General features: G+C 35.6%; 1 pseudogene; it reads left to right on the forward strand.

Moving 5' to 3' along the window:
- LOC100440746 (MICOS complex subunit MIC26-like) lies at positions 1–10,497 on the forward strand (annotated as a pseudogene).
- The last annotated feature ends 11,000 nt before the right edge of the window (positions 10,498–21,497 follow it).

Genomic DNA, 21,497 nt, shown 5'->3' on the forward strand with positions numbered 1-21,497 from the left:
ATGCAGGATCTGCAGGTGCTGACCTGTAGTATGATGAGCCTGGAATGGGAGAGGGAGGGAGCAGCTGGGGATGAAGCCCAAAATGTAGGTAGGACCTGGTTATGGAAGATTGTGCTGAGAACAATTCCAAATAATTTGTTTAGAGACGCTGTCCTCAAAGAGGCGAGGCGTAACTCCCCACTCCTGAAGTGTGGGATGTGCAGGTGACTTCCTTTTATAGCGTGTAGTGTGGAAAGTGCGGAAAGTAATAAGCCTGACAAACACTACTTCAACTAGGTGATCGAGATCATCAACAGTGATGAGTCATGTGTAGTATGTGCCCTTGATATGATGTGATGAGAATGGTACCTTACCTCTGTGACCTTGCTCCTGAAAACCCATAACCCCAGTCTATCAGAAAAACCCAAGAAAAATATCAGAAAAACCCAGCTGAAGGACATTCTACAAAATTCCTGATCAGTATGCCTCAAAACTGTCAGTGATCAAACAAAAAAGGGAAGTCTGAGAAACTCGTAGCCAAGAGGAACCTAAAGACACATGACTACCAAATGTAATGTGCTATCCTGGACAGCATCCAGGAGTAGAAAAAGGACATTAGGTAAAGCTAAGGAAATGTAAGTCAACTACTAATAACACTGTATCAATATTGGCTCATTAATTGTGACAAATGTACCATTCTAATATAGGATGTTAATAACAGGCAAAATTGGGTGTGGGGGTATATGGAAACTCTCTGTACTATCTTTGCCATTTTTGCTGTAAATCTAAAACTGTTCTAAAATATAAAGCTTATTTTAAAAATTAAAGATCAAGACTTGAATATGTTTTAAAAATCTTAGCTGCTGACATTTGAAAAGCAGATTTTTTAATTAAAAATTTGATTTCTGGCTTCTCTTGAAAATGTAGAGATCTGACAATATTCCCTTCTTACAAAGAATCAGATGGTGTGAGTAGTGACTGCCCTTCAAACAGGACTAGCGTGCCCAGTCGTTACAGTTGCACTACTCTTCCATCCAGCATACTTTGCTCTTTTACTTGACCACCTAGGCTTCTGTAGGCTCCTGAGTTTGCCATGCATATCCTGGAGGAGACCTGGAGGGCAGGGAAGAAGAAGGTATCTGAGGGGGCTGAAGCCAGTGCTCATCTTGGAAGTGCGGTTGTGTGGGAACCAGGGCAAACACTGCTCTAGAGGTAGGTCTTGTCAGTGTCCAGCCATTCACTCACCCAGGCAAGTTGCCAGAACTATCTTGGTGACTGCAGGCATTGGGACTGAGACTGGGGCATATCAGCTGCACCCTAAGCTGTGTCTTGGAGAAGGAAGGGGCAGATACCCCTGTACTACACTGCTGTGGAGAGGGAGACACAAGATAGTAAATGAAAAGGGCAAGTTGGCGAGGATTATGCTTAAAAAACAAACTCTTTTCTTATACTACTATATATAATAGCTATATATAACTATGCTTAGATAGTAGATAGACTATAACTGTCTACCTTTTCTATAACGTCTGAAAGTTTATATAACAAAATATTTCTAGTGGTTACCTATGGGAAGTAGGAACACGGATAGGGAATGATTTTCCATTTATGCACAAATGTTTTCTGATTCATAATAAAATGAGCAGATGCTTTTGTAATTAAAAACCATTTTTAAGAACAGAAAAAGGTTGTTTTATGCCTGCTTCAGTCAGTTTCTCCTGAAGTAGGCAGCTGTCAACACCTAGGTTAGCACCTCTCGCTATGCGGCTTGCACACTTTACCACTTAAGAACTGCACATCACAACACATGACAGCTCATTACTGAAGCACAGCACGGCTGGAGTATTCCTCATCATCCTACGTGACATTCTTGCCCTTCTTTCTTCACATGATGGCATTGCCAAGCAACCTAGCATATCTTGTCTTCCAAAAACCATATCTATTCTTTTCTGTTCATCCATGCTGTTTTATCCTTATGACATTTAATGAAGGTTTTTTTTTTATATGATAGGGAAGAAAGGGAAAACAATTTCATTGCCCAATAGTAGAGGAATGAGAAAGCAAATTAGAATATCTTCATAGGAAGAAGTATTATTGAACTATTAAAATTGATGTTCTGACAGATATTCAACCATGAATCTATCACCACAATAAAGATAATAGATATTACATATCACTCCCAAAAGTTTAACAAAATATACACTTTAAACATGTGCAGTTTATTGGATGTCCACTATATTTAATTAAACCTGTTTTAAAGAAATTTTAAAAAATAGTGTTTCATCAGGAAGAAAAAATGGTAAATTGGACTATATTAAGATTAAGAACCTCTTATCAAAAGACAGTATTGAGAGTGAAATGACAAGCCATAGAATGGGAGAAGATATGTGGATGTATGAGACTCTTATCCGGATCATATAAAGAATTTCTACAAATCTACAAGAGAAAAGAGAGTGCAGTAGAAAAACAGTCAAAGGCTTGAACAGGCACTTCGTTAAAGAACGTACCTAAATGCCAATTAACACATTAAAAATGGCAACTTCATTAGCCATCAGAGAAATGTGAATTAAAACTACAGTGAGAAACCTCTTCAGACCCATCAGAACAGTTAAAATGAAATAGAAAGAATATATGAGGTTAGTGAGGATATGAAGCAAACAAAACTTATATCCTCCTGGTAGGAATGTAAATTGGTACAACCATTTTGGAAAACTCAAAAGAAGTACTAAAGCTGAACCCAGCAATTATATTCTTAGGTATAAGCCCAACAAAAAAAGACATATGTGTCTACATATATATATATATGTATATATAGTCATCCAAAGTAATATATAAATATGTGTGTGTGTGTATATATATGTGTGTATATATATATATATAGTCATCCAAAGACATGTTTATAAAATCCCTGTTTATAATGGCACCAAAATGGAAACAACCCAAATACCTATTGACAGTGGAATGGATAAAGAAATTGTTACATATTTATAAATGGAATACTACGTAGCAATAGGAATAACAAATTGTATTAGTTTTTGCGATTAAAAGCAATGGTAAAAAGTCACAATTACTTTTGCCCCATCCTAATAATTACAACATTAATGACTCTTGAAAACATCATGTTGAGTTAAAAAAGCCAAAATGTACATACTTTGGCTTTAAATATGATTCCATATTTTAAAAATTCAAAAATATGAGAAACTAATCTGTGATATTAGAAATCAAGATAGTGATAACCTTTGAAGAGTGGTAATGATTGGAAAGGACATAAAATAGGCTTGAGTGGTACTAGTAGTTTTGTTTCTTTATTTGAATCTTGGCTACATGAAAATGTTTCTTTTGGGAAAATTCAGTAAGTTGTCCACCTATGATTGACATACTTTTCTATATGCATGTTATATTTTAATAAAACATTTATTAAAATTAGAAAAAATCAAGAATGGGCTAGAAGAAAACATGGGCGAATGTACTTGTAAGTTTAGAATTGGGAAGGCCTTTCTAAGGAAGACAAAAACTATTTTTCAAAGATATATAAATTTGGCCAGGTTCAGTGGCTCATGCCTGTAATCCCAGCACTTCAGGAGGCTGAAGTGGGAGGATTGCTTGAGCTCAGGAGTTTGGGACCAGCCTGGGCAACATAGCGAGACCCCCGTCTCCACAAAAGTTTTAAAAATGGCCAGGTGTGGTGGCATGGGCCTGTAGTTCTAGCTCTTGGGAGGCTGAGGTGGGAGGATCTCTTGAGCCCAGGAATTTAAGGCTGTAGTGAGCTATGATCACTTGCCTGCACTCCAGCCTGGGCAACACAGCAAGACTATGTCTCAAAAAAAAAAAAAAAAAAAAAAAGATAAATAAATTTGACCTGAAAAAAGTTTTAAATAGCTATGTAGCAAAACCCACCATAAACAAAATACTAGGGAAAATATCTGCAAAAACATGACAAAGGGAAATTTTCCTAAATTTCTAAAATGTATGTACTAACTAGTAAGTATGCCATCCAGTAGAAAAATGGACAAGGATATAGATGAAATATAGATGATTAACAGAAACAGAAGGACAAAAAGTTACTTCATTCATAATGAAAGAGAAATGTTGTTTTGTTTTACAGATTGTCCAAATATAAAATATTGATAAATATAAAATTAAACAAATTAAAAAGTAAATACACATAAATATTATCAAGAATATAGGAATCAGATAATCTAATACATTATTGGTGACAGTGTAAATTGATTCATCTTTTTTGGAGAACAATGTTCTATTTCTCAATATCCATAAAAATTCAACATCCATATATCCTTTGACTCAATAATTCCACTGCTAGGAATATGAATATACTTGAAATATACTGACTTCTTTCTAATCTAAGTTCTAGTCTTCTACCCATTCCTACATTCAGAAAGTTATCACAGACACAGACATCCTGGAACACAGACAGTTGAAGCACTAAAAAATTCCGTGGGTAACAGAAGTACTATATTAAGGGGCTTAATTCAGAATAAGCCTCAAATAATGAAATGAGACAATTTTGACATATTGCTTTGATGAGGCCATTTTGCCTGAAACAGGAGTGGGCACGCCATTTTCACCCAACCTTTTGACAGAGTTGTTCTGGTGTCAATAGGAACATGCCTGCCACTGCCACAAAGTAACCCTCATTTCTTCTTTCCCTGAGATTTTCTGTGTCTGATGAGGCTGAGGAATGGCAAAAAGCTGAGGGGCGGGGTGAAAACATGTAGTTCGTATATTATGTGGGAAAAAAATATTGAAAATGTGATGGTCTATAAACATTCTAGAAAGAAATTTAGGTAAGCATTTGGCAATCTTTCTAAACAAAAATATTAAAGCCAGAAGCCACATAAAAGATAGTCTGTCATCTATCTTTGCCTTTTATGTGGTTTCTGTATATGTGCATATCTATATATCTATATCTATTTACCTAGATATAGTACATATCTATATAGATACCTCTATTTACATAGATACAGATATATAAATACAGGTATTGGTATAGGTATAGATATACTCAGTGATTCCAGCAGAAAAACGTTAAAGGATTAATTAAACAACATTAAATAATTAAATTAAAGAAACAACATTAAAGGATACATGATGTCCTCAGGGGAAAATGTTGGGTTAAAATCCCTAATATAACTTGCCAAATTTTTTAAAAAGAGATAAATCTGAAATAATTTTTTAAAAAAAGAGATGAATATTCCAATAGAAAAATGGGCAAAGCTCCAGGTAATTCACACATACACACACCACTCAAATAAATGAAAAACTATGGTCATTTAACCTTTTTAAAAGATGTTTAACTTCACTGGTAATCACAGAAATACAAATTAAAACAATGAGATATTCTTTTGTTACCTTTCCTAAAAGTGAAGATGAAAATAACACTCATTATTGAGAGTATGAATTGGTGCAATCTATCCAGAGAGCAAGAGGGCAACTTGTATCAATATTTTAGATGGGGGTATACTCTTTAACAAGAATTTTGTCTTCTGAGGATTTATGAAATAATTAGATATGCATAAAACATATGAACAAAAATGTTTTTGGAAAACTTTATAATATTAAAGAATTAGAAAAAATGCTCTCATGTAATATGTCCATGAAACAAACCTGCACATATACCTCCTGAATATAAATTTTTAAAAGAAAATTCTTATATTTAAAAATCTTCAATATATGGGCATTTGCTTTATTTTAAAATTAAGCTTCAAAAGTAATTAACAGTAAATTATTAGTAGATGAAAAATGGTTTAAACTTTATTGTATAATTTAGATAAGGTCTCATCTGTCTTTTGCACTGCTAAGAGATGAGTCTTTTGGTTACAGCTCTCTCGGTCCTGTGGGGACCTCAACGAGGAATGTTGTCTGACACTGGAAATAGGAGACTTGAGAATATTTTTGTAACAAATTTTGACAAAAGAATTTTTTTAAAAAAGCTTTATTTATGAGACATTATTATCATCAAGAAAGGAGAAATTTCTAGAGACTAGAACACAAAAGTAGCACTTCAAGATATTCCTTTCCTAGTGTGAACTTATCTGAGAAATTCAACTGGTAATCAGAAGATTGGCGAACATTAACCCAGGATGATCATCCAGCATGAGATTCCTAGACGGCAAAAGAGATACTTCATCTTGGCCAGTGGGTCTCAACTGTAGCCCACCAGGAAGCGTTTTAGAAAATTTTTGGTTGTTGAGACTGGAGAGTACTTTGGGCTCTTACAGGTATAAGCCAGGGATGGTAGATGTCCTGCTATGCTTGAGATAGGACCACACTGGAATTGTCCCAAGTCTACACATTTTTTGATTGCCTCAGTGGAGATTCATGTAGATGAAAAACCTATTCATGCATATCCGAACCCTAGAAACCTAACTGCATTTTGCATTAAAAAACACACTTTTTTTTTTTCTTTTTTTTGAGACAGAGTCTCCCTACGATGCCCAGGCTGGAGTGCGATAGTGCCATCTCACTGCAACCTCCGCCTCCTAAGTTCAAGCAATTCTCCTGCCTCAGCCGAGAAGCTGGGAGTACAGGCACATACACTACATTTTCCAGAACTACAACTCTTGTGGATAATAAGATTCTCTGAAAAGTAAGAAAGTAAAATTCTACTTGGTTTTGTTCTGATCCTTAACAGGAATTGTTCATATTTTATAAAAATCACATCATCACACCTCCATTTTTCTTTATATTTTCCTGTATTTTTTTAATGTGGCACAGCTTCTGATCTTGTTACTTCCCTTAAAATGAAAACTTTTTCATCAAAGAAGGTGTAAGCATTTCATTACTTCACTTGTGTTCAACCATTTTCATTGTGAATATGTGTTATTTTATTAATTGATTTTTTGCTTCTTTTATTTATGTTACAGTGGTGTACTGATTTTTTGAATTTATATTTGTCAAAATAGATAATATTATTTATGGATTCTATTTGAAGATTATAAATAGATAAGAGCAGAATATCTGTTATAAAAAGGCAGCTTTGGCTCATCCTGTAAAGTCTATATACTCTGTGATTCCATTTATGTGACATCCTAGAAAATCAACAGAATGGGGAAGACATCAATGGTTATCAGGGACTAAATGTTTGGGGGAGGGTTTGATTACATATGAGTAGCATGAAGGAATTTTTTTGGGGGGAGGTCAATGTTAACTGCTGTGAATCTTGACTATTGTGGTAATTACATGACTACTTGCAGTTGTCAAACATTATAGATATATACACCAATAAAAAAGTGAGTTTTACTGTATATAAATTTTAAAATAAATTTAAATAATTTTAAAAACTGGAGGACAAACAGAAATAAAATCCAGAAATAAAACAACCAAAATGGTGGCATTGAGTCTCATGTTAAAAACCACTAAACTATGCCTTTGAAACCCATGATGACATTCCTGCCTCCAGAAACAGTTCACATCTCTAGTGAATGAACTACTTATTCCCGTCAGGGCCAATTTCATTCTCCTGTGACTAGTGTCAGCTATGTGGAGAAAAAAAGTATTTTTTTATTGAATTCATAGTAATGAATGAACTATATTTCAACCAAAGCCATCAACGTATTGGCAGTTAGGATGAAAACTTAGGTTACTTAATTCTAGTGATCTTTTTATTATGCTATACTGCCTTACTAGTTTTGTGCTAAAGTGGAAGAATACTGTGAATTCTTAAGTTTTTCCATTCATTGCCAGCATTACCCCTCTAAAGTAAAATAAAATAAAATACCATTACTCACATTATAGTGCCACCTGAGTTTACTAAGAAAGTAGAAAAAAAAAAAAGAAAAAGCGATTTTCTTAATAACATTAGCATTCACATTCCTAGAAGAAAAGTGTACTGTAATGTCACTTCTATTGACAGAAAATACAAGTCTCTTGTGTTTTTATCAGGTGTTTACAATAGGTCAGTGTTTTGGCTAGGGTATTTAATGCTTTTGCCATTTATGGTATATTCTGTAGCCTTCTAAAACTGCTTTGGGAAATTTTAACATGTAGAAATGTTTAGTTCACTTATTGCAGGCAATTAAAATAGTTAAGAGAGGAACATTAGCTAATAAAATGTCTTAATTTGGATAATATCCAAATAATAGGTGTCAAAATGATGAATTAATAGCTCTTTAAACTGGCTTGCCAAACAGCTATGAGTAAGTAGCAAGAACATAACATTTAGATGACTATTAATTGGTAACTATGCTAAGAACCTGTAATTCAAATTCAGTATGTTTGGCTTTCTAAAAGAAGAACCAAATAAATATTGGTTTAACAAATTTGCTTCATAGCAATTGACACTAGAATTGAGTGTGAATTCAAATATATTAGAAATAAACAAAATGTACCTTTATGGATTGTAAACTGAATTATGGATTTGAAGGCAGGATGAGAGTTCTTCATGCCCATGTTGCACATTGCAGTATCTGTGGCACACAGTCAGCCTTCAAGAGGTATCCCTACTTCAGCTACTCATGACTGAGTTTGCAATCATCCTGTCCACCATCAATTTAAAATTGGTAGTTTCCATGATTTATCTAGCAGGGGGGTGAGTGGGGTGGAAGTATAGATGAAATAAGACTGTCCATGAATACTCAATAAGATAAATATAAGCTGAAATTTCTCCTGCTAGTTATGATGGAATAACCGGTACTGGACTTGTCCTCGTATTGCAAACAACTAGAAAATTGGAGTATCTGAGGGGACCAGAAGTGGGGAGGCTGAGGCAACTGTAATTTGTAGAGCAAAGAACTTAGTAGAGCTGTGGAAGGAAGGAAGGAAGAAAGGAAGGAAGGAAGGAAAGAAGGAAGGAAGGAAGAAAAGAGAAGGAAAGAAAAAAGAAGAAAGAAAGAGAGAAAGAAAGGAAGGAATGGAGAAGAAAGAAAGGAAGGAAGCAAGGAAGGAGGGAAGAAGGAAGGGAAGAAGGAATAAAAGAAGAAAAGATAGAAAAATAAAGGAAGGAAGGGAGGAAGGAAGCAAGAAAAGAGAAAGGAAGTAAGAAAGGATGGGAGGAAGAGAGGTAAGAAGGAAGAGAGGGAGGGAGGAAGGAGGAGGGAAAAGAGGAGGGGAGGAAGGAAGATAGGAAGGAAAGAAGAAAAGAAAGAAGGAAAGAAAAAAGAGAAGAAGAGAGAAAGGAAGGAATGGAGAAGAAAGAAAGGAAAGGAGGAAGGAAGGGAAGAAGGAAGGAAGGGAAGAAGGAAAGAAAGAAGAAAAGATAGAAAAATAAAGGAAGGAAGTAAGAAAGGATGGGAGGAAGAGAGGTAAGGAAGAGAGGGAGGGAGGAAGGAAGGAAAAGAGGAGGAAAGGAAGGAAGGAAGATAGGGAGGAAGGAAGGAAGATAGGAAGGGAGGAAGGCAGGAAGGAAGGAAGAGAGGAAGGCTGGAAGGAAGGAAGAGAGGAAGGGTGGAAGGAAGTAAGAGGAAGGGAGGAAGGAAAGAAGGAAGGAAGAAAGAAAGGAAGGGAGGAGGAAGGGGGGGAAGGAAGGGAGAGAGAAAGGGAGGAAGGAAGGGAGGAAGGAAGGAAAGAAAAGAGCTCAAGAAGTCTGTGTAGCAGTCTTCTTGCATCTGTTTCTAAATACTAGGCTGAAAATTTATAAAGGGAAACTTCACAATGCTTTTTAAAGAACCACTGGGAAGCTATAAACTGAAAAATTCCCAGAGCACCCACAGAACTAGGAGACATTTGAGTTCCAACCAACCAAAGTGAAAAAAACCTTATTGAACACCTGGGGCACTTGGTAGAGACTCCAGAAGGATAATCCTTTAATGGTAGGGTTAAACTAGCTCTAGAGTAAAGGCTTCCCTACACCCACCCTAACAAAGCTTTCTAAAAAGATTCAAAAGAATAAAGATAATCTGCAGGTAAACTAACTCCCTTCAAAACAAAATTCACTTTAAAGAAAAATTTTCCTTCTGGAGCCGCTGCTGCCAGCAACATGTCCAAGGTTAATTCAGAGGTGCATGGGGCCAGCTAGCCTGAGCTTTCTCACCTTCAAAGTCTATGCAGCTCCAAAAAAGGACTCACTTCCCAAAAATCCCATGAAGGCTGTTGAGTTTTCATTCTACTCAGTTCCCAAGGGCCAATATAAATATGTGGAGGAGTTAAGAACCCAGTTGGAAGAAAGCATCTCTGAGCTCCAACGTTATCGTGAGCCACATACAAGTTGGTGTCAGGAAACATACTCCCAGACTAAGCCCAAGATGCAAGTTTGGTTCAGTGGGGGTTAGACAGCTATGACTATCTCCAAAATGTATCCTCTGGGTTTTTTCCCAAGACTTGGTGCTATAATTTTGCTGGCCTTGATGGACTCCTTTTGGCTAGAGGTTCAAATATAAAGAAGCTCCACCCGGTTTCATGGCATTAGCTGCCTCTGTCTATCATCCACAACAAGCTATTGTGTTTGCCCAGGTCAGTAGGGAGAGATTATATTATTTGGGTTTACAGAGATACATAGTCATAGAAGATATATGGAAGGAGCACTTTCAAAAGCCAGGAAATGAGAATTCACCTATAAATAAGTAGAAAACGCCATGCTTTGCCCATTTTAATCAGTTATAGGTAAACATTGGAATCTCCTTACAATAAACCAGGGCTTCTACAGAAAAATGGCAGAGAAATCAGTATTGAATGTATTAAATTTGCATTCTTCTTCAGGAAAATCTGTACTAGGCCTCTGTTATCTTGGGTGATGCTGTCCTACAACCAAACTAATCTGAAATCCTTTCACCTAGAGATAATGTATAAGCCTTAGAACTCCTCATTCTCATATTGCTATTCATGTACATAATTAAAATACAAGTAAAAGAAAAGAAATTTTTAAATGCAGACATTTAAAGCCTAACATTTGTATACTAAAATCAGTATACAAAAAATTATTTGTAGGCATGTGAAGAAGCAGGAAAAAGTACAGGACAAATGAATCAATAGAAAAAGACCAAGAAATGACAGTAATAATGAAATTCACAGATAAGGACTTTCAAACACCTATTTAAAATATACTCAAAAATTTAAAGGAGGCCAGGCATGGTGGCTCACACCTGTAATCCCAGCACTTTGGGAGGCTGAGGCAGGCGGATCACCTGAAGTCAGGAGTTCAAGACCAGCCTGGTCAATATGGTGAAACCCCATCTCTACTAAAAATACAAAAATTATCTGGTCATGGCAGTGCACACCTGTAATCCCAGCTACTTGGGAGGCTGAGACAGGAGAATCGCTTGAACCCGGGAGGCGGAGGTTGTAGTGAACCAAGATTGCACCACTGCACTCCAGCCTGGGTGACAGAGCAAGACTCCATCTCAAAAAAAGTAAAAAAAATTTAAAGGAAAATATGAATATAATGAGGACAGAGATGACACATATAAAAATAATACATGGAACTTCTATACTGAAAAATGCATTATCCAAAATGAAAAAATTAATTGAATGGGTTTAAGAGTAGTTTAGATACTATAGAAGAAAAGATCAATAAACCTGAAGGCATAGCATTAGAAATTATCCAAACTGAAGCATGTAGAGGGAAAAAAGTTTGTTAAAAAAAATAGAGCCTCAGCGATCTGTGGAACAATATTATGCAGACTTTCATATGTGTATTTGAATTTCTGGAAAAAGGGAGGGCAGGAAGGCAGAAAAAACATATTTGGAAAGATAATTTCTGAAATATCTCCAAATTAGATGGAAACTATAAACTCATAGATCCAAGAAGCTCAACAAATTGCAAGCAAGATAACTCCCCAAAAAACTATATTGAATTTCTGGAAAAAGGGAGGACAGGAAGGCAGAAAAAACATATTTGGAAAGATAATTTCTGAAATATCTCCAAATTAGATGGAAACTATAAACTCATAGATCCAAGAAGCTCAACAAATTGCAAGCAAGATAACTCCCCAAAAAACTATACCAAAGCACATCTTAATCAAACTGCTAAAAACAAGTGATAAAAAGAGAAAAATCTTAAAAGCAGGCAGAGAATAAAAGACACATTACTTACAGGGAAATAAGCTTAAAAATATCTGCTAGAAAAAAATGAATTTTACAGTGCCAAAAGAAAAAAAAGTCAATCTAGAATTCTACATTCAATGATAATGTCCTTTGATAAATTAATATGAAATAAAAAATTTTCAAACAGACGTTGAAAAAAAATTGTCGCCAGAAGATCTTCATTTCAAGAAATACAAAAGGAAGTCTCAGGCTGAAGGAAAATTAAAACCAGAGAAATCAGAAGTGCTAAATATGTGGATACATATAAAATAATATTTTCTCTTTTTAAAATTTCCTTGAAAAAGAATTGACTTTTTAAAGCAAAGATAATAACAATGTATTGTGAAATTCATAATAGATAAAAGTAAAGGCTATGACAACAACAGCACAAAGAATGAGAGGGTGGAAATAGAAATATCTATTGGAAGGTTATTATATGTGAAGTGGTACAATATTATTTGAAGGTGAATGTGTTAAGTTAAAGATGAAGATTATAAATTCTAGAAAAGGCCAGGTGTGGTGGCTCATACCTGTAGTCCCGTACTTTGGGAGGCCAAGGCAGGTGGATCGCCTGAAGTTAGGAGTTCAAGACCAGCCAGGCCAACATGGTGAAACCCTGTCTCTACTAAAAATACAAAAAATTAGCCGGTCACGGTGGCGAGTGCCTGTAATCCCAGCTACTCCAGAGGCTGAGGCAGGAGAATCGCTTGAACTCGGGAGGCAGAGGTTGCAGTGGGCTGAGATGATGCCATTGCACTCCAGGCTGGGCAACAGAGTGAAACGCCATTAAAAAAAAAAAATCCTAGATAAAGTACCAAAAATAAAGAAAGAAAGAAAGAAAGAAGTGTAGCCAATGAAGCTACTCTTAGAGGTTAAATGGAATACTAAAACGTAGTCAATTAATCTAAAACAAGGAAAAAAGGGACATAGAACAGATGTGGCAAACAGAAAACAAATAGCCAAATGGTAGATTTAAAGGTAACCATGTTATTAATTACAGGAACTATAAATGTCCAAACACCCCCATTTAAAAAGCAGAGATTGTCAGGATTTTTAAAAGGAAGACTCAGTGATGCTGCCTACAAAAAACAGTGTTTTAAATATGAAGACTCACATAGGTTAAAAGTAAAAGGATAGAACAAAACATATAACAAGAAAACACAATTTATGAGAAAACTAGAGTGGATTTCTTAATATCAGACAAAATCAATTTCAGGACTATAAATATTAGTGGAGAAATTGTTGAAGCTGAGTGACTGATAAAGGACAGTTCATGATACTATTCTATCTACTTTTGTTTATTGTTGAGATTTTTCATAATATAACAATAAAATTGAGAAGTGAGAAATGTGTTAAGACAAACAAGACTCTTGTCTGTGTGTGTGTTTGCACTGAATATACTCATCAGTTATTTTGGTTACCCATTTTGAGACAAAAATAGCTTTACTGTTTTTGCATTATCAGTCTTATAGAGACCAATCTTTTCTTCCTTTATTACTCTAATTTCTCTTATAATGATTATAATACACACATTTTTGAAATAATGATACCTAGGGGTATTAGGGAAGGTTAATAATTCTCCTGGTGAATATGGGTATTAAGTTCTGGAAAACAGTGGTGGATTTCAGTTTTATAGAGTTCCTAGAATTACTACTTATTGAAACACTGTTTGGAACTCATATTTTATAGCTATTTTTTCAAATAATACAGAACAGAAAAGAATGCTTTTTGTTATTAACAGAATTTTTTCTTTTTTCAAAAAAAAGAAAAGCAATTTGATAAAAAGGCATATAATTTACATGACAATAAAACACTTCACAAGTGCTATAAATAACATTTAGCCCAGTATTGAAGATTTTATCATTTAACTTCCTTTCTATTATTTATTCTTATAATAATTTCATACAGTTTATAACAGATAGATATTATTTTATTTTCAATCTCAGCAAGGTTTTGTAGATAAGCACCTAAGCTATTCTCATATTCAGAAGTCAGAAACAAAATATGTCTATATGTATTTTCTTTTCTAATTCACTAGGTATCACTCAAATTTCCATCAGAAACTGAAGGATAATATTAAACAGTATTTTACCAAATATACTGTCTTAGACACACAGCATTTTTCGTTATACAGTAATTTTAACATTGTATATTTTCATGAAAACATACAAAGCCCTTTCATATGGTAATTCATTAATATTTATTTGGCAAATATCATGTGCCAAGCACTTTCATGAACAGGAACATAGCTTTATTTGTTTTAATTTATTCCCTGATCTGTTTTGACAAGGATTTTTAAAGTGTTTTCAAAGATACATTGGATATAACTTGATTGCATACATTTTCCAGCCAGGGATCATCTTAATGTCTAAGTCAGAACACATCATTGCACACCTCTGCTCAAAACTTTCCAAGAGCTTCCTTTCCCTCCCAGGAAAGAGCCTGTCAGTTGCTTACATTGCTCATATTCATGGTTCTCGATCCTGGCTGCATAGTAGAATTACCTAGGGCCCTTTTAAAACTTACCAAAGTTTAGGTCCCATTTCAACCCAATGAAGTCAGGATTGGTTGCATCAAGTTGGGGGTTCTCCAGGTGGATTCAAATGTGCAGTCAGGGTTCAGAACCTCTACCCTGTACCCATCAAGCTTTACTCAACACATACAATCTTCCCCTATCCCTCCATCCCCCAAAACCTCTTCTCCTACAACTTTCCCCACAACCCATTTCTTTCTAGCCACATTGGCTCCTCAAGGATCTTCCAACATGCTGGGCATACTCCCAGATCAAGGCCTTGGCCTCAACTAATCCCTGTACCTACAATTCTCCCAATCACAAGTCTTGCTCCCTCACTTCTTTTAGGTCTTTGCTCAAATTCATCTTTGCATTGAGGGTTCCCTATCTCTGCTTTTTAAACCATACCCTCCTCCCACCATGCTCTGATACTCCCTAATCTCCCTTTCCTGTTTTATTTTGATTGGCAGCACTTGTAAGAGAAAGACGTTTACATTAAGGAAGTGCAAAAATAGACTTGAATATTAGACTTCCTTTTCCTAAAAGTTCTATATTGGTTCACCTTGATTAAAACTGGCTTTCTTTTCACACAGGCTCCAGGCTTCAGCCATGGTCATTTGCTTCTTGTTTCTTCTCTTCTCTCTCCCGTGTTCTCCCTCATTCCTAATTTGTTTATTTCTTCATTAAGTAAGGTTTTGTAGATAAGCACCTAAGCTATTCTCATATTCAGAAGTCAGAAACAAAATATGTCTATATGTATTTTCTTTTCTAATTCACTAGGTATCACTAGTTTAGCCTTCTCTTTAGTTAAAATTTCTCCTTCCAATACATACTGTTAGGCACTACTTGCACTTACAACTCTTTGTTAAGATAATTTCCTAAATAAAAATAGCTCTCTTCCACTTTAAGAAGAACTATGTTGCCAACCTTAGAAATAATTTTTCTCTGTTAAAAAATGGTTACGCATAAAGGCTGGGTGCAGTGGATCATGCCTGCAATCCTCACACTTTGGGAGCCAACGTAGGAGGATCACTTGAGACTTTGGAGTTCAAAACCAGCCTGGATAATATAGCAAGACCCCATTGCTAAGAAACATCGCCTTTAAAAAAATTAGCCAGGCATAGTGGTGTGTGCCTGTAGTCCTAGCTACTCAGGAGGCTGAGGCAGGAAAATCACTTGAGCCCAGGAGTTCAAAGTTACAGTGCATGATTGTGCCACTGCACTCCAGCCTGGGTAAAAAAGCAAGACCCTGTTTCTATTTTTTTTAACTGTATACAAAGAAGAGAAAGAAAGAGGTTAAGTGACTTCCCCAAGGTAAAATATCTAGTAATTAGAATTCAAACCTAGATGGTCTGTGATACCTATATTTCTTAATTTGTTGATGATAAGAAAAAAAAAGCCCTGGGTTAGGTAAACATTAGTATTGCCATTTCACAGAAAAAGATAGCAGCTCATCTTGTTCAGTTTTGTTTATCAATTAAAAAGACACTGATCTTTTCATTATATCACATTGTAACAGAAGCTGAAATACCTTATGTTGAGAAATTGTAAGTTTGGTTTATATAACAAACGTAACTGTAATGCTCTATTTTGAGGAACTATAAATTTAGGGAGATATATAATTATAGCCAACAATTATATAGCATTTGCCAGGTGACAGGCACTCTTCTAAGCATTCTACATGTGTTAAAGTATGTAACTCATATAACCTATATGACAACCCCATGAGGTGAGAATTATTATTATTATCATTATCCTCATTTTACAGTCACACAGCTAATAAATGGTAGAGCTGGGATTTTAAACCAGGTAGTTTGATTCCAGAGTATGTGCTCTTAGTCACTCTGTAATATGAAGAAATCACTCCTACTTTAAATTCTGACCCTGCCCACACAGTTGAGGATTTACTATATGCCAGGCTATTCTAAGTGCTTTACACATTGTATTAATCCATTTAATCTGCTATTACAAAATACCTGAGACTGGATAATTTATAAAGAGCAGGAATTTATTTCTCACAGTTCTGGAGGCTGGAAATTCTAAGGTCAAGGTGCCAGCAGATTTGGTGTCTGGTGAGGGCTGCTCCCTGCTTCCAAGTTGGTGCCTTGAACAGTCTTATGGTAGAGCACAAAAAGGACAAAAGGGAGCTAGCTAGTTCCCTCGGGCCCTTTCATAAGGGCACTAATCCATTCATGAAGGCAGAGCCATCAGGACCTAATCACCTCCTAAAAGCCCCACCACTTAATGCTATCACACTGGCATTCAGTTTCAACACATGAATTTTAAGGGGCATTCAGACATATATTGTGTCATTTAATTCTTACAAAGTCCTGGTGAGGTAGGCATTATCACCCGCATTTTACAAATACGGAAACTAAGGCTCACAGAGCTAAATTACTCATATATACTAATGGAGCAAATAGATGGTGAGCCAACACTTAAATCCATGTCTTACTATATTATATTCTCTTTTCAGAATACATAGTGCATCTAGAAACATACACATACAAATACATACAAAATACGTGGAATCCAAGTTCTCAGTGAACTTACAAGTTAAAAAAGAAACATGTGAACTTTTGATTTTGTTTTCAATTTTTAAAAATACAACAAAAATGATTGGAACCACGTTTTTCCCTTGACCTTAAGGGAAAGATGATGTCCTGTTTTTTGTATCTCAATACTAAGCACAGTGCTGGTGAATGAAAGCAAATATTCATTCCCATGAATAGGGATTTACTTCTTAAATTCTGAATTTTGGATATGATGGACTCCTAAAAATGAGGTTTGTGCTTTAAATGCGACAGATATTGGAAGTTATCATATAAGCAGAAGAGATACTGTAATATTTGGAAGATATTTAGCTTCACAAATAAATTAGCTGTAGACATTTGGCTAAATGAGATTTAGCCGAATAATATGTCTGAAATAAAATGGGCTATTGATATGGGGAATTTGGTTAAAGAAACTGCTTTTTGGGCTGTGGAGAAAATGATCATAGTCAACAAGAGAGTTCAAGATTGTGTGAGTGTTTTTAAAAAGAAAGGGGATGATAAAAGGGTTCTGAATACAGGGTGTTGTCAACCTGGAAAGAGTGCTTGGAAAATATCACCTGATGGAGAGTAAGAGTAGTGTTTCTCTGTGGGCTTCTACAGTGAACCATGCTGGGCAGGAGGCTAGGATGGGGTGGTAGGAGCTGTGGTCCCCAAATATGTCCACATCCTAATCTGAAACCTGTGGATATGTTACTTTATATGGCAAAAGGGTCTTTGCAGATGTGATTAAGTTAAGTATATTGATGGTGAGATTATCCTTGTGTGCCCAATATCATTACAAGGGTACTTGTAACTGGAAAATGGCAGCAGGAGAGTCAGAGTTAGAGAAGGAGATGTGACATCAGAAGCAGAGATTGAGGTGATGAGCTTTAAAGATAAAGGAAAGGATCACAACCCAGGGAATGCAGACAGCCTCTGGAAACTGGAAAGGGCAAGGAAACAGTTTCTCCTCTAGAGCCTCCAGATGGAATACAGTGCTGCCTACACTTTAATTGTGAGACCTATTTAATTTAATTGTGAGACCCATTTTGGACTTCTGAGTTCCAGAACCATAAGGCAATAAATGTGTTATTTTAAGACACCAATTGTATGGCAATTTGTTACAAGACCAATAGGAAACTAATACACAAGCCAAGTTATCAATCATCATCATGGTCAAAGAAGCAGTTTTTAAAGAGGACAAGACTGGGCAAGCAAAGGAATATATCACTAAGAATAAGATTAATAAGTGGTGCTAGGTAAAATTTCCATATGTACAAAATAAAAGATAAATGACATACTGTGAAAAACACCTGCAATAAATATGGCAGAAAAGAAATGCCATTATTATTGATAAAGAGCTTTTCCAAATTAAAAAAAAATAGCATCCCTATGGCAAAGTAAGCAAAGGACACCAATACATAATACCTAGGAAGACTGCAAATGGCAATAAGTATATGTTTAAAAAATAATCTCATTTCAAATGAAGAAATGCAAATTGAAACAAGACTGAGATACCATTTTTAATTTACAAAACTGGAGCAGGCTTTTAAAAAAATCATATTCAAAGTTAGCAAGAATTCCAATAGACTGGTAGTCTTAGCCACTGCTGATAAAAGTGTTTAGTCATGAGCTCTTTTTGAAAAATGATTTACTAATATTTATTAAAAGGTTTTAAAATGTTTACATTGTTTGATCCAATAATTCTGCATTTAGGGATTGGGCTGGTAATTCTTTTGCCTCATCCATGTCTCTATTCCACCTCTTCTTTGTCCTACTCTATGTATTGTATAGATTAGATTCATATGATTCCTTGCTCTCTAGCTTCTAGCAGGGCTTAGCCAATGAAAGCACTTAAAGGAGCTCAGAGGGAAGAAAGGAGATTTGGGAGTATTTATTCCCCCCAACTGCTCCCTCTTTGTAGCCGTAGTTTTCTGAGTGGCATCATTCCTCTAAGCCAGTCCTTCTCAAACTTGAGTGCATCGGAATCATCTTGGGGCCTTTTTCCTAACTCAGTAGGATGGAGACAGGGCACAGGAATTTGCATTTTCAACAGGTTCCAGATATTTCTGATGCTGCTGATCACAACACTACATTTGGAGAAGCACAGCATTAAAGCCACAGTTCTCCTGGGACGGTCTCTATTCCTCAGCTGAGACTTTCTCTGTGTTCCAGTGACCCTATAGCCTCCGCTTTCTCCTTTAGATCTAGGTGCAGGTAAGGGCTTCTTTGACAATCCCTAAGTGTTTCACCATTCCTTGTTGATTCCCTTATGATCCTGTCCATACCTCTTGTAATCAGTCCCTTCATTTAATTCTCTTGAATTGAACACTTTGAACATGTGCCATTGTTTCCTGCTAAAACCTTGGCTGATGTAGAAATTTTTCCTGGGGAAATAATCAAAGATGAAGACACAGACTTATGTGTAAGGATGTGTTTTTGCAGCATAATTTGCAATAGCAAAAACATTAGAAACAAGGCATATGTTCAACAACAGGGGAAACTTAGAATATTATACACTTATGAGTGACTAACTACATAACTATACTGACTAACCTGTGGAACACTCATGATGTTTAAATAAGAATAAGATATAAAACTATACTTAGAGAACATTCCCAATTTTGTAATTATGTGTGGATATGCTGGTATAAGGTTTAAATTGAGGTGAAATTGGAAAGAGAGTGTAGTTTATTGAAGGAGGATTTGCTTTGCTGGTGTATTTGTATTTTTCTGATTGAATATTTTGAACCAAAATTGTAATTCCTACTTAGATTTTTTTCTCGTTTATTTCCAATTGGTATCAGCATGAATACCACATTTTACATAAAATATAAATATGGTTAAATAGAAAAGAGTCAGAATTTGATTCTAGCAATGGAATTAATTCCTTATGTCACAACCATTTTCTATATGACCCCTTTTTAACACATGGATTCAGACAAGTGCAATCCACAAATATTTACTGAGAGCCTGTCCTAAAAAAATTGACACTCTAGAAGGAAACATAAAACACAAGGATGCAATGTGGAATAGTAGGAAAAACACAACTTGGAATGAAAACACCAGAGTTGGAGTCTGGGCTATGTCATAATCACAATTAAGCAGTTCATAAAATCTTTTGCAGAGGATATAGTAGAATGTAAATTATAAAGCTCAATTATGTAATCAAGGAATCATGAAAAGCTTTTTAATTAGAGTCTAAATGCTCTTTGGCGTGCATAATAGCAAGTATGTGTTTACTAAGTCAGACTTAACATTAGTCTGTCCTTTTAATTCTTCTCCAATTCAGAACAGATATACACATTGTTCTCACTGCATAGGCATAATTACAAAATTTTGGAATATTGGTTACATTGAAAATGAATATTCAAAAACCAGAGCTGATGGTTAAAACAGAGATGGCATTATTCTTAGAGGGAAAAGTCAGAATACTCTGACTCTTAATTATGGTGAGTTTTCATAAAGAAGACTGGAAAGGCTGCTTAGGAATCTAGCTTATGAAAAGAAAATGTACAGTACAACATTGGTGTGAGCCAGAGATAAAATGATAAAGAAAAATTGTACAGCAGAAAGATGACACAATAGTGGACTAATGGCATCAAGCTGATATTGACTGAAGGGCTCAAATAAAATTTGAATGTAGGAGAAAATGGAACAGCAAATTGAGGGATATGAGCAATTAAAATGTGATGATAGTTCCAATTCTGATATTTTCTGTCTTGATTACGGCATCCTGATATTCTAATTATCCCATTCTTTCATGACCACCAAACCTACTATTTGTACAAATAACAAACTCCAATTCTTTACTTTTCTCTGTTCTTTCAGAATACCTACCTACCCACTGCAACCCATTTGCCTTCCTACCCAGTATGACCCTATGGCCAGCCTTGCCAGTAGTACACTTGTTTGAACATTGGCCTGGATTCTGTGGCATAGCCTGTTTGCCGGTCTTCAAGCAAGGAAATCTCTACTGAATATTTTCTTTTCTCATACTCAAAAGATGCCACGCCTGACTATAGAATCACAGAACTTTTGCCTAAAATGGTGATAAAGAACACAATAAAAATTCTCTTCTAAATTCCCACCGAACTAACCAGGAAAATATATGAAATGAGGGAAATTGTCTATGAACATAAGGTAAAATAAAAGATAGAGTCAGATTCTGTTAAGAAACAAAATTATCCTTCTTACCTACCTGTGAAGTAGGATTGAAATATGACAACCTTTCTTCCTGAACATTATTCAGTGCTACAGTGACCGTGACTCAGTAACTAAAGTTATCAAAGTTCTACTTATTCTTAGTTACCTAGGTCATTTATTATCACATAGAGAAGTAATAAGGTGGCATTTTCAGGTATCCAAGGACTCAGAAACCAGATTGTCTTCCCAGATAAATATCCTGAAGGCCTACTTGAGGACCCCAATATAGTAATCAAAATTTAGATTCAAGAAAAAAAAAGTGGTGGCCTAAATGAATTGGAGTGATCAACAAG

Source organism: Pongo abelii, chromosome 10 (genome assembly GCF_028885655.2).
Source record: "Pongo abelii isolate AG06213 chromosome 10, NHGRI_mPonAbe1-v2.0_pri, whole genome shotgun sequence".
NCBI lineage: Eukaryota > Metazoa > Chordata > Mammalia > Primates > Hominidae > Pongo > Pongo abelii.